General features: G+C 45.8%; 1 protein-coding gene across 2 annotated transcripts in view; it reads left to right on the forward strand.

Moving 5' to 3' along the window:
- Nucleotides 1-3,190: 3,190 nt before the first annotated feature.
- Nucleotides 3,191-15,878, forward strand: part of CPNE4 (copine 4) — a 195,572-nt gene continuing 182,884 nt past the window's right edge. For both annotated transcript variants that reach the window (XM_088521122.1, XM_088521123.1), the window contains exon 1: nt 3,191-3,210. The gene's annotated coding sequence lies outside the window, so the exon portion shown is untranslated. The remainder of the gene's footprint in view (nt 3,211-15,878) is intronic.

Here is a 15,878-nt window from a genome sequence, read left to right on the forward strand (position 1 = left end):
ACAGAGAAGAACTAAGTGGAAAAGACAAGGGACATCAGTGTTTGTGGCAGTGAGTTATGTACTATAAAGGTAAATTAAGTTTACTTCTGTGAGGTGCATAAATACAGTGACTGGTCTTTGATTTTTCTGCAGTGAACAAATTACTGATCAGCATGTTTTGTGTGAAATGCTCGGTAAACTGCTGCTCTTAATTTGCACTTTACCCGCACTGAGGAAAATTCAGGTTTACAGTATGTATTTCTCACATGTGCTTTCAATGCTGGCAGCGTGATGTTAAAGTCTCTAATTAGAGACCCAGGGCTTCCTGGCAGCAGGATGCAGCTATCCTGCCAGTTGTTACTGGTGTTTTTAATGTGGAAAGCTTGTGCCGAGCGCCCCTGCTCCGGGCTGCAGGACGCATGCGCCTGCCTGCGCTCCTCGCCTCGCACCTCGCAGTGACTGGAGCAGCTGTGCAGGACCTGCCAGCTCAGCAAACACCTGACATGAAGTTGTGGGTGCAAGAATGGTTTGTGCTCCTTTCGCTTCCTTGGAAGCTTCCTTTCAATACGTTGTGTCTTCACCCGTGTTTGGGGGAGGACTGCACGCAACCGCAGCAGCCCTCTCTCCATGCCTATGCTGCGGGAGCTCTGTCACTGTCAGGTCTGCGAGCCTCTCAGAGGCTGGTGAATTTATCTTCATCAAACTGTCGGGAGGGAGGGAGGAGAAATTAGAGTATTCAGGTGGGGAGCAGCGGCACGGAGATGCTGTATCCCACAAATATTTAGGCACGTGTTTAACCGAGAAGTGCAGGCACAGTTCTGGGCATCATCTGAGGATCCCTGGGAGGGTGGCCAAGCCCTTCGCAGGAAGGCACCTCAGCATCGCCACAGCTGGAGCAGGGACTGAGCGGTCGCCATGGGTGGGCAAAGTCAAGGAGTGCTCCCCAGTGTCCCAGATCCTCGTGCCATGTGTTAACGATAAGAACGATTTTCCTGCTGGCCGGGGCTGTCCTGTCCCTCCTGCCCCTTAGGACATCTGTAGGGCACTGCATAATTGATGCGAGCCCTGCTGCTGGGAGTAACCATGTCCCCTGGGCAAGCGGCCACGTCCTGCTTCCCTGCAAGACAGCGCTGCTACCTGGGGCCCTCTCCTGCGTGCAGAGAGCACGGCCTGCGCTCAGCAGAGCCATATGCTCGCTTGCATTGATAAGGTTTATTGGAAACAACGGCTGGGCTCGTGCTTAATCCCGTGCTCATGGTTTCTCAGCAGCGCAGGGAGAAAGGTATTCTCCCACCTGGGGATCACATTAGCCGAAACAGGAGACCCCTCAGCATTACTGAGCCAGGCTGGAGGGGAAGGGGTGTGCGGGAGGGGAGACCCAGAGCACCCGCAGCACCGACCTGGCCTGGGCTGCACGGCCAGGGTGCTCCCCGCTGCCCTGGCACTGCCAGCGGGACAAGGCTGGGCACAGGCGCTCCCTCGCTGGGGCCAAGCAGCGCCCAGCGCCTCAGGGAGCGGGATCCTGGCCCAGGGACGCCTTGGCCGTCCCGCAGGCACCTCTCCGCTGCGGTGCTGCCCGCCGCTGCCTCATGCGCGGGCTTCGACGCCCTCCGCGGCCCGCTCCCCTCGGCCTTTCACAGGCGGGACTGGAGTGGGAGGCGAAGCCCAGCTCTGCCGGCCGCCGGGGCAGGGAGCGGGGCCCAGCAGGGACAGGACAGGACGGGACGGGAGCGGAGGGGACGCGGCGCTCCCCGGCACGCGCCCCCGCGGCGGAGGCTGCGCGGCCGCCGGGGCCCGCAGGGGGCGCTGCCGCGGGCTCCCCGGCCCCGCCGCCGCGCCGGGGCCGGGCGGCTCCGGGCGCGGGGAGGGGGCGCGGGGCGCCCGGCGCGTCAAGGCGCGCCCGCCCCCTCCCGGCGCTGCCCGGCCCTCCCCTGCGCGGCGGCGGCGCTGGTGGAGCCGCCGGCTCCCGCGCTCCTCCTCACATGGGGCTGGCGCTGCCGGAGGCTCCGCGCTGCTGCCCTGCCGCCAGCCGCTGAGAGCGCCGCGCGGAGGGCGCTCCCCGCCGCCCGCACCCAGGTAGGGGCGAAGCTGGGGCGGCGGCGGGAGGGAGGGAGGGAGCCTCGCGCGGCCGTTGGCGCGGCCGTTAGTAACGGCCCGGGACGGGGCGGGCGCGGAGGCGCGCGGCGGAGCGGGGCGAGCCCCGGGCGGGCGAAGCGGCATCGCCGCGGGCTGCTCTTCCAGGCGGCGGCGTCTGGAAACCGTCCCCTCCTAGCAACTTCAGGGGGAACTGGAGTTGTTTTCTTTTTATCCTTTCCCCCCTATTTAATCCAAGGCAGGTGACTTTCTTTAAAGAGCCGCGAGTTCTCCGCTGCCCATACTGCTTGTTCCCCCCCGCCCCGCTTCTCCTTTTAGTTGTAATATAAAGCTTACATCCACAGAGTAGGCTCGTTATTTGTGATTTTATTTTATTTTTTCCCACATCCATTCTTTTTGCTGGCTAATATGACCAACTTCAGTGGTGGGCAGGTTAAGTGCAAGGCACAAAGTCCCGGTGTCGCTACAGCGAGAGTTACGGGCTTGCCTCCTTCGTGGAACGCGATGCTCGCGGAGCTCAAAATAAACCTTTTCATTGAAAGGAGAAATACGGATCCGGCTTTTGCAGCCTGTGATTGATTAGATCTCCCTCGCTGAACTCAGCAGGGAGTTTTTGGCTGATTAAGACCTATAAAATTGTGCTGAGGGTTGTTGGCTGCGGTGTGCAGTACGGGTGCTGTTAGGTAACTTGGCACCTGGGTCCTGTTTGCACCCGTCCGGCTGAAGTACTTTAAAGTAAAATCCCTTGAGGTGCTCCTTTTCAAGGAGTGAGACTGGTAAAGCTGAGATGCACGAGGGGGAGAGGGTTGTATTTTAGTAGAGAAAACTAAACAGAGAAATGGGTGATGCTTTAACTAGAGATTCTGACTAAAATTCACAGAAATGAATATTTTGATGGCAGCACCAGGTAAAGCCACCTATTTTCTTACTGAAATGTGTTTTGTTCCTTATTTGTGGTAATTCCTAGTTGTGCCTGAGAACCTCTAGCCAAGCCCCAGAGGGGCGGCTGTAGCGGGAGACATACAGACACCCACGCAATCATCATCTCCTCACTCAAGATCCCCCTTCTTATGTGACTGTGCAAAAATCTTGCACTCTGAGCACAGAACAACTTTCGGGTTATCAAGTGCTGCAAAGGTGAGCGATTGTGGACTTGTTGCTGCTTCCTTGTCTCTGTTGGCTTTTTGTTGTCATTGCTTTCCCCCCCCCATTAAGATATCTGACAGGAAACCCTTGTGTAGGGTTCTAGTAAGCTTCTTGGGTGTCAGGTATTTATGGGGCTTCATTTGTTGCTGCAACTGCAAATGTTGCTTTAAAAATGCTTTTCTGTAAGATGTGACAGAAAGTAAAAGAAACAAGAAACTATTGAAAAAAAAAAAGAAACCCCACTTGGAATGGCAAGTCTAGTTCTTTGGGTGGGAAAAAGAAGGCACTGAATGATATTCTGTGAAGTTCAAATGCTACTGGAAAGTTTCAGATGGCCCCAAAATAATTTCTGATGGGCAGGTGCATTTACTGTGTTTGGGGCAATTGGCTTTGAACACAAAAGCAGGGCTTATCAGCCTAACTCTGTTTAGCTTTGGTAGTTCAGTAGTGCTTTCCCGTCACTGACAATTGGTCCAGCACAAATAGGTGCATGTAAATCCAGTGTGTTTATAGATAGATGTTTTAGGATTCCTAACCTCATAACCACGTTGGAAGCTTAGATACATGGTTTCCTTTGCCGTAAGTCTATCGAAGAACTTAGGCTAGGACCACAGATGACAAACTGTGTATCACTAAATTAAGTTTTACGTAATATTTTAGCTTCTTATTGTTAACACAAAGAGCATTATCAGTTTGTTTAGCCAGGCTATCAAGCCTAACTGTTCATCTCCTGGGATCTCTGTTCTCAGAGGACACATATTTCTAGGATTGGGTTTTTAAACATATTCTGGTTCAAGATAGAGCAGTGAGGTGAATTATGAGGAACTAATTCTATTAATCAGTATTGGGTATTTGTACATTGAGCAGAAAGTTAATGTGTTCCAACTAACTTTTTAATAGCGTGCCAAAGCTTGGAGTTCTTGATACTCAGAAAAGCTAACGGAATATGCAGTGTGTTGGTAAGAGTCAAATGCTGTTTGACAGAAAACACTTGCCATGGCAGCTGTATTTGTTATCACAAGTGCTAATTTGTCCCCATAGGGATGAGGTAGGAAAATACCATGGGCACAGAGAAGCTAAGTGTCCTGCCAAGTCACCTACGAGAGAAGGCGGATCGAGGCAGATAGCACAAGCTTTAGACTGGCACCTATATTGGCTACCTTCTTTGGTATAGGTTTTTTAGCTTGTGTCAAAGCAAGATACAGGAATTTCTAGGTACTATGTGCAATAGTTGGCTAACAACATCTGAAGTTTAAAGTTTGCTTTTCTACTATACGGTTTCCTGTAACTTAGGCACTTCTGATAGGTGGTAGATGTTGGTGTTTCCATTTTTCTAGACTTGGTGCTTTTCTAAACATGAGGGGAAGAGGGAAAGTAAAGCATGTGGTAGCACGCCGAAAGAGAGCTTTCTGACGGATGGTCATGGAGAGGAGTTTGGATGTGAGCAGCCAGCAGCCAGTGTTATGATTCCTGATGCAATTGTTAGGCAGCAATGCTTTACCTAAATAGCCAAAATAAAATTTAGCGTCACCTGCTGTAGCATATTTTGCTCCAAGCAGGGAGTTTTAACTTTAGCAAGAAGGATACATGCCTACAAAGAACTGTGCTGGCTTTGCTTTGAAAATACTTTGATTTTTATTTATTCTTCTTTTTTTCTTGGTGTTTCAGACCACCACGCAATTGTATTTTTTGTACTAAAAAGTGAGACACGGTCTTGTAAAGAGAGCCTAAGTCTTAGCTTTTCTAAAAGGTGCCTGACTGCGAAATCACTGCATAGCTGGGCACGTAGCTCAAGCAGCTTCGCTCCTGTCTGCACTTGGGGGTGAAATGTCCTCACCCTGAGCACTTGTATGTGCCCTTGCTGCTGGTTGCTGACACCGAAGGACACTTATTCCATGTAGACTTCGTTCTAAGCAGGCAAAACCCATCATGCTGTTTCTCACTAGTCAGCTAGTTCTAATTTCTGTGTTTACCAAAAACTGTCAAGAAGAGACAGTATCAATTTTTCCTCTCCTTGCTGTTTTAGGTGACAAATGCTATAGAGTTGTGAAGTTTCTCTTTCAGCTTTGGTTTAGAACCAGAATTCATTTTTAGATGGTGTGTGTGTCCTTTAACAGCGCAGACCCCTGGAGACAGACAGAAGTTTGAAATTGGCATTTGTGCCCTAGAAAAATCTAGCAGAGATAACAGGAGCTAAGAGCGTGCTTAAAAACTGGGCCCGAGTGTGAATAAATGGAGTGCTTTGCTGAATCATAGCTCGGAGCGCGCAGAGCCAGCATCCCTATAAAGTGTCCAGCTGCGTGCAGTGCTGTGTAAAGCACTTGTAAAATCCTTCGGTGCAGGCGTTTGGAGACCACATGCACTGTAAAAACGAGATATGAGGGGATTTGCACATGCCGTTAAACGCAGGGCGGAACACGGCATTGCCCGTGGGTTCGTTCGGACGTTGTCGTGAAACTGAGCGGTTTCCCGCTCGGGTCAGAACAGCGTCTGAACGAACCCACGGGTTAATTCACTGGGTCAGAACAGCGTCTGAATGAACCCACGGGTTAATTCGCTGGGTAAAAAAGGGCCCCGTGTGAGAAGTGCCGCGGGAGCGCGCGGGGGCGCGCGAGGACAGCAGAGCGCGAGCGCGGTGGGGAAGCTCCGCGGGCAGAGCTGGCGAGCCCGGGTTGCTGCGGGGCCTGGGGCGGCAGGGCAAGCTGCTGCGAGCGGGGGGATGCGCTCGCGTGGCAAGGAAAATGCTGCTCTTACCTGTCTGTCACCACTGGTGGCATCTTCCTAGGCTGCAAAAGTCTGCAAAACCCCACTAAGTGGGCTTAGTTATGTTACAGGAGCTTGGCTGGCCAGAAGGAATTTGGTGCCCTGGTGTCCAGGCAAAGTTTGATGTCCAACCTTTAGCTCCTGCCCAGTGTCTCCTTTAATACTCATGTTTTCTACCCAAGCCTTTCAAAGGAGGATAAGAAAAGTCTAGCAGCTTCTCTGGTAGCCCGATTGAACGGATTGCAAGAAGCATCTTGTGTTGGGGTGCCAGGAAGGTCCTCAGCAGCCTGACTGCTTGTGCTAGAGCAGTGATTCCTAGGCAGAGCTGTGCACAAGGCAGCTTGCACAGTATCTACTGTGTTTAATTTGCTTGTAAGTGTCATTCATAGCTCAGCAAGGGTTATAAGTAGCTGCAGAATGGAGATAGTAGGGAGTAGGTCAATATGCCACAAGTTGAAAGTGGATGTATCCCAAGCAAGGAAAAGCTTTCTTGGTGGATTAGCGCTGTGAGGTGTGGAAGCTGCGCTGCTGGGACAGCCATGCAGTTAACACGTGCTTTGCTGCGTGCCTGCCTGCTGTGATTTCCTTTTGTGGGTTATTTACTGTGATTAACCACTCAGTGCTATTTGGATTGTGAGTCGCTGGGCAGCAGGATGGAGTTGATGCACAGATGGAAAAGGGTACAAGACACCCAGCTCCCAGGCAGCAAAGGGTAGTGGTTGGCTATCGGCTGTACCCAGGACATAGGTGACATTTAGAATTCATTTCTTGTACTGGTTTCCTTGCATGTTTGCTTCAGGGGATTTCCCTTACCGCATCACAGTGCCCAGAGATTTCAGGGGAGGATCATGTTCTTCAGCAATGCATTATGCAGAGCCACAGTGAAATGTGAAGGAAGAGGGTTCTTAATACAGTAGTTGCTATCTAGAAGGATTCTGTCGATAAGTAACAGGTTATTTTGGTACATGCAGAGTGTGTTTTTGAATAAAATTATGCAAAAGGTATCTTCACTAAAATGATATCTTTCTTGTTACATGAAGGCTGTAAACGACTGGCACATGGATGTGCATGCCAGTAAAAAACGTTCATAAATGAATAAGCCGGAGATGACAGTGTGCTAAATAATGTGGACAGCTGTTTCTTATTTGGCATTAACTGCTATGAAAAACTGCTGCTGTTACCACTGCATTTACCAGCTGATGGAGTTGCATATTGCTGGCGGGACCCTGCTGTAAGTGTTGCCTTTCTGCATCATGTGCTGCTAACAGATACTCTGCAGACGCTTTGGCTGGATTGTTAATTTACCAACAAAGTTTTGGGGATCATTAAGTTTCACATGGATTAAAAATGGCTTGGAGATCCTGCCAGATACTTGGCCAGATAGGCTTGGCTTTGCATAGTGATCAGATAAATGAGAAGTATCTAGTTTATATGGAATTATTTGTATGAAGAAGAGAGCTCATCAGGTAGAGCTGAAACAGTAGATATAATTGCTTCTCTGTCAATTCAAAACACATGCGAGAGCAAAAAGCAGAGCTAATCAAACTGAAAAACAAGTATTAACAAAACACTGGATAATGTTGACTACAAGGGGAATTTTGTTAAAGAGGTGATTAACGTTTAAATGTCTTCCATGGACAGGGAGGAGAGATGGTATTCCAATTTTTGCACATGAAAATAAATTGCTCAGGTCATGGGAACTTGATATGAATATTGACTTTATTTCCTTTCTTCATTTGTAACAGGGCAATTTTAAGGGCTCTCGCACACACCTGGTCAGTAGTCTAAGGACTCGAATGCCAGTTGCTCTTTGAAATCGTGTGTCCAACCTTACATATCTAGAGTGGAAATCTAACTGTACTGCTGCTTCTCTTAGGCACTGACTTTGTTCAGGGACCTCATTGTGCATGAAGAGACTTTGTGGGTGGGATTTACATAACTTTAAAACAGTTTTTTATGGACTCAGATACACAGGAGTTAACTAGGATGTGTGAGCTACATGGCCGAATAAGAGCACCTGACCCCCATGTAAGGCAGCTCTTTAGTCTTTGCTGGCCAGGCAGTGTCAAGAGTGGGAGAAAATTGCCTTCTCCAGCTTCTTGCACAGGCTGGTTCTCTGGAGCTGAGTTGCTGTCTTCTGATTCCTTGATTTTACTGTTTTTGCCTAGATTAGTGCTGCACACGAGCTAGCAGTTTCAACAGAACTTTTATCCAAGGTTACACACCTCTGCAGTGTCAAAATGATACGCTGGATCCTGTCAGTGTGATCTCATTTACGTTTGACACTAATATGCTTTATAATTAGTTCTTTGCCTGGTCTTACACCATGACAAGCTGCGCTGACACAGACTGCCTAAGCTACGAGAGCTTGCAAAGAGTCAAGGAGCAGCTGAGCCGAAATGTGGAGATGCAAGTTATTTTGAGTAACTCTTTACACGAGCTTGCTATATTTTATACTGCTTGAGAATGAGGAGAGAGTCAGAGTCTAGTAGGTAACACTGGAGGGAAGGAAAAATCAGAACAGATTTTTATAGAAAGGTGAGTTTTTCTGGGAAAGGCAGTATGGAGCTATTTGGTGAGGGCTGGAAGGATCAGAAGTTGCAAGTGGTTGGAAGAAAAGCAGTGGTTAAAGTCCTGACTCTTAAGTTATGCTTTGCACATCACATGTTGCCTTCACTGGTGCTAGAATCATGTCTGGCTTGAATGTCAGGAAATAGAGCTCAGTCTCTTTTGGATCTGCAAATTTACGTAACTAGAATATTTGTTATCTGCAATGGACGATATGGTCAAACTCAAGAAAAAGCTCTCTTACTGAAAGCGCAGTGAAACTGGAACAAATTCTTGAAGCACACACGTCCATCATCAGGAAGCTTTAAGAACTTAAAACAAATACCAGGAGTTTTTGAGATACAGTTTATTTAGTCTTGGGGAAATTGATATATTTGTGATTTTATAAAATTTTGCAGAAAGCTGACTTATGTTTGATCCTTTCTATGCAGGAGGTTAAATTTTCTTAAATGGTTAATCTCTGTGGTCAGGGAAACCAATGTGCTTTCAGCATAAGGCAGTAGGAGTTAATGAATTGTGTAAATAGGTTGGTGAGTGAGCATTTTTTTGTTTGTTTAGTTTTTTGTTTATCTCCTTCCTTGAATTCGACTAGTGTGCAGCAGCTAGTGGCACTGACTTGTATGCTAGTCTCTCATGCCCTTCTTTGTGCTCCTTTTGCAGTTGTAGTTTAGCCAATGGCAAGTGTGTGTCTGTGTAGGTACACGCATGCTTGCTCTAGAGATCTGGAAGTGCTCTCTATAGCTTGTTTTTATGTGTGACTATTAGTCTGGCATCTTTGCCAAGAGCCATCCTAGTTGTACTGCTGGAGATGGGTAGAGTTTGACAGACCTCCTGCTTATAAATAGGCAGAGACTGTTGTCCCTTTATTTAAAAGGTGTTGCTTAATCAGTGGGCTTAGTTGCATATGTGCTTATCAGGTGCCAACAAGGTGGCTGGTGCCTCAGTCATCTTTTGTTTCTCCTTTGGGCATAAGATGTAAGTATTCAAATCATTAAGGACTATCTTATGCACCGGAGTTCCTTTGAGTAAGGAATTCAGTTTGAAGGTGGTGAAATTGCAGTAGTCTTTTTAGTATTTCTGTTAGTTTTGATTTGGGAAACAATCAGTGGAATGGGTGACAGGACTGGATTCTTGATCCAGTGCTCCAGCTTCCCCCGGTGGCAGATGAAAGACAATGGAGACATCTCTGGTTTAAACACTCCAGTGTTGTCAGAAGGCAGTTGAGCAACAGGAAGGTTCATTTGCTGTCCTAAACATGCCTTTAATTTCTACATGTTACTGCTCATGCTGTTAATACACAAATTTCTTTCCTTGTCTTGTTAAATTCTAGTCAACGTGCTTAAGAAATAAGCCTGTTCCTGCTGGTTTTACTCACACAATCAGTATTAAGAAATTCTAAACCTGCTCTGTACTGAATAAGATGAAATGTGACTTGTACATGCAATGATGATGAAGCCAAGTATATTTTGCAAGCAGTTTGGATCTTAACTAGTGAAAAGCAGATTTTTACATGCCTTCAATTTTATTACCTTCTTAGATAAAGCATTTTTCACAGTAAGTTGTTATATAGTCATTAATTTACTTATTTGCATTTATGTCTTGGCAGTGCTTTATTGTGAAAGTGGTTATGTTTAACAACCCATTTAGCAGGCGAGTGATTCTCTTAGGGTCTTGTATCCATTTCCCGGTGGCCATCCATGATTTGTCAGATACTAATTTTCCAAAGGGTGCAGTTTTATATCTGTGACCAGAGGCTATATTGGAGCTGAATGAAATTTCAAATTGATCAAACACTCTCTTTGCTATGGTCCATTTCCCTGCAGTTCATGAGAGAAAACCAGGGAAGATGGATACAGCAAGTGGCTCCTGTCGTAGCTGATCTTAACTTCTCTACAAAATAGGAGCTTCCCTTCCCTTTTGACTAGGTACTGCTGTGTGGGTTGGCACCAGAGTGCCCAAGATGGGCACAAGTGGCAGTGCCTTGTTTTTTGAAAGATATGGGAAAGCTAGAGAGCTTGATTTTTCTTGCAGCTGTTGCCAAGAAACTTCGGTTGAATGTAATATTTTATCGATCGTGGTTTCCTTGACTTGGTTACGATGTAAGTTAGAACAAAAAATCAGTTTCCGTAAGCTGATTCTGATGTGCCCCAACCTTGGCCCTAGTAGCAAAGAACTCTTGTGGTAAGATTTCTTCCTTCTCTCTCAGGTAAACATCTTGAGGATGCTGGTGTGAGGCCTGTAGGACGAGGCTGTTCCTGTTTTAAATGGTTTGTTAGGTTGTCCTTGCTGCTTCCAGCATCCGGATACACTTCTAGCGCATTCTGACCTCAAACAGAAGAGACAGAACGAGCTTTGAGCATGATGGGATTCAGCGATGCGGGTTTTTCAGGCCATTTTTTGGCCTTGTCTCTGGGCTCCATTAGTCACTTCCGAGGTATTCAGAGAAAAGTAGTGTGGTCTGAGAGCACTGGTTTTGCAGCCTTAATGTTGCGGTGAGTTTTCTGATGTAGCAGGAGAGAGGCAATTAGACGATTTTGCTGTTGTGGGCAAGGAGCAAGGATAGGCTGAAAAAGAAGTCCTAGCTAATGCTTCGAAGAAAAGACAAAATCCTTGTTCCACTGCTGACGTTCCCATCGACTTCAGAGTCGACAGCCTGTACTTTAGGAATCTGTGGCTTTGTGACACCTTTCATGAATAAGAGAAGGGAGGCAAAGATGTTGAGAGGCTTTTGTTGATTCATTCTAACTTAAGCATCATGCTCTGAACTATTTAATGCGTGTGAAATAATTTGAAAACAGCAAGTGAGACAGGAAAAGGTACAGTCTATCTCTTTTCTGGGAATTTATCATGTAATGTGCTAGGAGATTTGACAACGAAAGGTTTTGTAAGTTTGACCTGCTTGTGACTTAGCTGCTTTTCCTTACTGTTCTTAGTCAAAATACCCATTGGTGCAGTCTGTAAGCTATAGGTAGAACTCATAAATAGCTTGGGGTGAAACTTTTCTCCCACTTTCATTCCTCTTCTCCAAAAAAACAAAACAACAACAACAAAAAAAAACAACTCTCTACTCCGTTCAAGAAACTCCAAACACTAATGCTGTAGCAGAGGATACTACTAGGTATGAGGGCAAGTGATGAATCTCTCCTGTTTCTGCTGAGGAGTTTGTAGGCCGGTAGCAACAGAGAGAGACCGAGGGGCAGCCGCGCAGGGCGGCATTTTCGACACAATTTTCTGCCGTGGTCTCACTTTTGAGTTGCTTGTTTGGGAGCAGGTTTTAATCCCTACAGAAGGAACAGGCACTTTGGAAGGCTGAAACAACAAGAAAAGAAAGAAAAGGTTAAAAAACAAACAAACAAACTAAAAACACTGCCTTTGCCACTGTCTAACCAACATGTGGATTCTCACAAATGCTGAATGCTGTTGCTCCTGTTTTTTATGAAATGCATCCTTGGTTTGCACCGCCTCAGTCTTTGAATGAGTCAGAAACAATGCTGTCATTCTGCAATCCTACCCAAACGGGACTAATTGGGAGCTAAGGAACAACAGGGTTATATAATTTGCCTGCGATCATACCAGGGATCTCTGGCAGTGTGCGGCACCAGAACAAGGATGTTTGGGCTTCCAGTCCAGCACGCTGCCATCTGTAAATACACATCTTCCCTAAAAAAAATGCTGTGTTATATTTTATGCATATTGCAAAGAGAGTGGAAAGTTTGATTCAAAAATTCTGTTTCATTTCTATTCTAACGTACTACGTGGCAGGCAAGTGTGATATTTCAGTAGTGCAGGGTAAGCTTTTGGGCTCTATAGTAGCACTTATGGAAAAATTACAATTTATGAAGAGATTTAGAGCTATTTGTCTTCCACGAGCTATTTACTTCATCAACTGAGCTAACATCTATTAAACATTCATTCTAAGTATAATACCCTCAAGAGTCAATTTAGGTAAACTGCAGTACCTCTTGCTAGGCTAAAAAATTGCTTTGCATAATACATGTAGAAAAATCCATTAAATCATCTTTTTTGCTTTCCCCTCTCAGTCTTTCTTATACTTTGAAATTAAGATCTTTATTTTTAATTTTTATAGGGGAGTAGACAAGGGGAGTAAGCTTCTTTGTCAGCTTCATAAATGGACAGTCGGAGCTTTAGTGCCTAAGGGTTTTTTTAAATCATGTCTTCAATTTTCTTCTCTTTTGAGCTGAATACGTTATCATGACCGCAACCCTTCGTGCTCCTATTGTAGTCAACAACAGCCTAAAAACCTTTAGTGCTTTGGCATTTTCCAGCCTGGCAGCCCAATGAATACTTGGGACAATATCGAAGACAGTGACTTAAACCACGTTGCAGTGCACAGCTAGCCTGTCCTTTCCTTCAAATACTACATGGTATTTGTGCACAGTTAGCCTATCCTTTCCTTCAAATACCATATGGTATTTGTAAAGCCCGGTGCCTGCGCAGTGAGTGGTGTTTAGGGGTCAGCATCCCCTTTGCTCGTTGCCTCAGAAGCCAGGCAGCTGCGGGTGAGCAGTGAGACCCTGCTGAGCCCCACGGGTCCCTGGGCTGGGCCTGAGAGGGAAAACTGATCTAAGTGAGACCGGCGTGGGGAGGTTGGGTCCTGGTGGAAAACAGGAGGTGTTGAGCTTATGTGGAGCTAAATGGGCTCCAAATGAGCATCGGCTGCAGCCCAGCCCTGCTGTGGCACCGCTTTTGGTCATTCTTTCTCCCATGGGTTCGCCTGTCCTCACTGTTGGCCTGTTACTGGGTGCTTAAAGGAGAAAGTAAGTCTGCTTTAACTCCTGGAGTTTAAGACATAGCAGTTGGGTCTTAAGTGGTGCGAAAATGTATGCAAAGAACTCATGGAAAGGTGTTTTATTTTGTCTTTTTGATTCTTCATCATTAACCTCAAGCATATTTTGGTGGTATTATACAATGATTTTAGCAGGTTGGGTATTCCTATATGATGCCCTAATATTGGTTTTACTAGGATATTTCAATGAGTCAAAAATAAAAATAACCTTGTGGGATTCACCTGTGTTTCAGTGTGGTAATTGACTTCCAAATCATTCACCATGGCAAGGGGCAGGGGAACACCACCGGACAATTCGTGCATATTAGTGTTGCTTTTGTTGCTACTGCTAATAAATAATAAGCTCAGTAAGGCTTTTAGCTACCTGAACTCCAGTGAACCTCTTCCCACAAATACCACCAGTAATTCCAAGCACAGGAAAAGGAGTTACCGGGCTCTGAACCCTCTACAAAGAGGACTTGCAAGACACTGTGAGTTTCTCCATGTTCGTGCTTTTACCTAACTTGCACTTCCTATAGGTTGTCTGAAATCCGAGTTGCGTGTTGGAAGCAGAAATCTTTGGCTGCAGACAGATGTTCTCTGAAGCTGAAGTCGCCTGCTGATAGCTGCCAGTGTCAGAGACTGCATCTCAATGGTCCTCCCAACTGTTTTCTAAATTTGGCTTATAGATTTCAGAGAGATTTATAAGAATTTTCCAGTTTCTTATTTAACAATAAATCAGAGTATTTTAACCTGCTTTACATGTCGTGGTGGGTTTGAATTAGCCCATAACCCACTAACTTTGCTGAAAGGAGATTAGAAAATACATTTTACCAGTGGAGCTATAGGAAAGCAATTAGGAGAAATTTAAATGGCTGCCTACAGGAGACCGCATCTGTTTAGAGCCTCTGATTTATCACCACCACATAAATCTTATGTCTATTCCAACGAAGTTAAAAGTGTGCAGAAATGCTTTTTGCTTGTTCTGATAAAACTATACTGGCAGTAAGTTTAGTCTAGTATAAGTTATGAGCATGGTAGGAAGGTTCCTTCGCTTCGATATCCTAACAAAAGCTTCTAGGTGCAGGCAAAGGCAAACTTGATCACGCTTTGGTTATTTTAAAAACTTTTACGTAATTAGAAGCTAGTCTTAGCAGCTAAAGCAGCTTCACCTGATTGGGCTTTGCTGGGGCCTGCTGGCCAAGCCAAAAGCTATTTTCAAGTAGTCAAAACCATGCAGAAAAGATCTCTCTATGTAAACTGTTCAAAAAGCCCAGCAAGTCCTGCCGAGCCATGGTCCCAAAGCTGCTGGTTGTTGCTTGGTTTGAATTCCCCTTCCCTTCACCCTCATGCACCGTGTAATGCTGGTAATGTTCTGGCAGCCAAACTGCGGGTCTTCATTCAAAATTCATTCTTCTTCCCTTCATCTCTCTTGTTTTCTCACTTTTTTTTTTTTTTTTTTTTTTAAACCACCTATCTTTATCTATAAAAGAAAGCTGGAGTCCAGGAGCAATATTTTCCAAGCCAAGAGCAATTTTTCTTTTTTTATCAGCAGGAATTTAATGCCACATAGGAGGGTAGCCATAAAATGTTTTGCATCCTTTTTTCCCATTCCTCCCCTTTTAAAATACCTCTAGCACACTTTAAAGAAGCAGGAGTCTGCAAAGATGTTTTAAATAATTTCTGAAGTGCTATTTTTTCCTATTTGCGTGTTTCTCCACATGAAATATGCTATTAAAAGGCAGTGTTGCTGCAAGAACTAATGGATCTCTTAGCAAGACAACTCCAGACTCATTATGTTAAAAGTAAAACAAGCCAATTGGCTTGTAAGCCAATTATATGTCAACTGGAAATATTCTTTAAACCAGAGTCTTTCAGTACAGTTTCTTTTATGAGAGTAGTTAACCTTTGGAAGCACTTAGTTGTGGATCTAGTAAATTTGTTGTTACGGAACATCTTATTTGTAGTCTATATAGAAGTCTTTCCTGTCCCTTAAAGAAGCTATAGGCTTGCCTTCAAACCTTGCAGGGGAATTATTATTGCCCTCCCCGCGCAGAATATCCAGCTTGTTCTTCTGCCCCTCAACTGGTTGCAGGCCCAGAGCTGCAGGTGGCCGCTCTGCGAGGCCTCGCGCTGCCTGCGTAGCTGGCGTTCTGTATTTGTGATAAGGTTCTCATCTAGTTGTATCCTTTCTAGGGGTTGGTGTAAATAATATATGGGTTTTCTGTGGTAAAACCAAACTTGCAGCTCTGGGGGGAAATGGAGGCGGGGAAGGAAAAGTTCAGAATATTCCACTACTGTGGTGGTGAAGTAGGTTAGCCACAGCAGTACAAGGAAGCGGGGAAGGATTTCTGCAGTGACTCATTGTCTCATCTGTGGCAGCCATAGAAACAGAACTGAAAACCCTTTCTAGTTTCCAGTGAGACTGTTACTGTGTCTATAGTAAATTGCTAAATAAAACTTGCAAATGGGTCTCCCCGTAGGGCTGCCTCTTTGTGAGGTGAGGGGAGGTTGGTGGACACCCTCCTTCCCCCTCTACTTG

This window comes from Tinamus guttatus, unplaced genomic scaffold (genome assembly GCF_059628265.1).
Source record: "Tinamus guttatus ecotype Peru unplaced genomic scaffold, ASM5962826v1 Tinamus_guttatus_pri_ptg000115l, whole genome shotgun sequence".
Lineage (NCBI taxonomy): Eukaryota > Metazoa > Chordata > Aves > Tinamiformes > Tinamidae > Tinamus > Tinamus guttatus.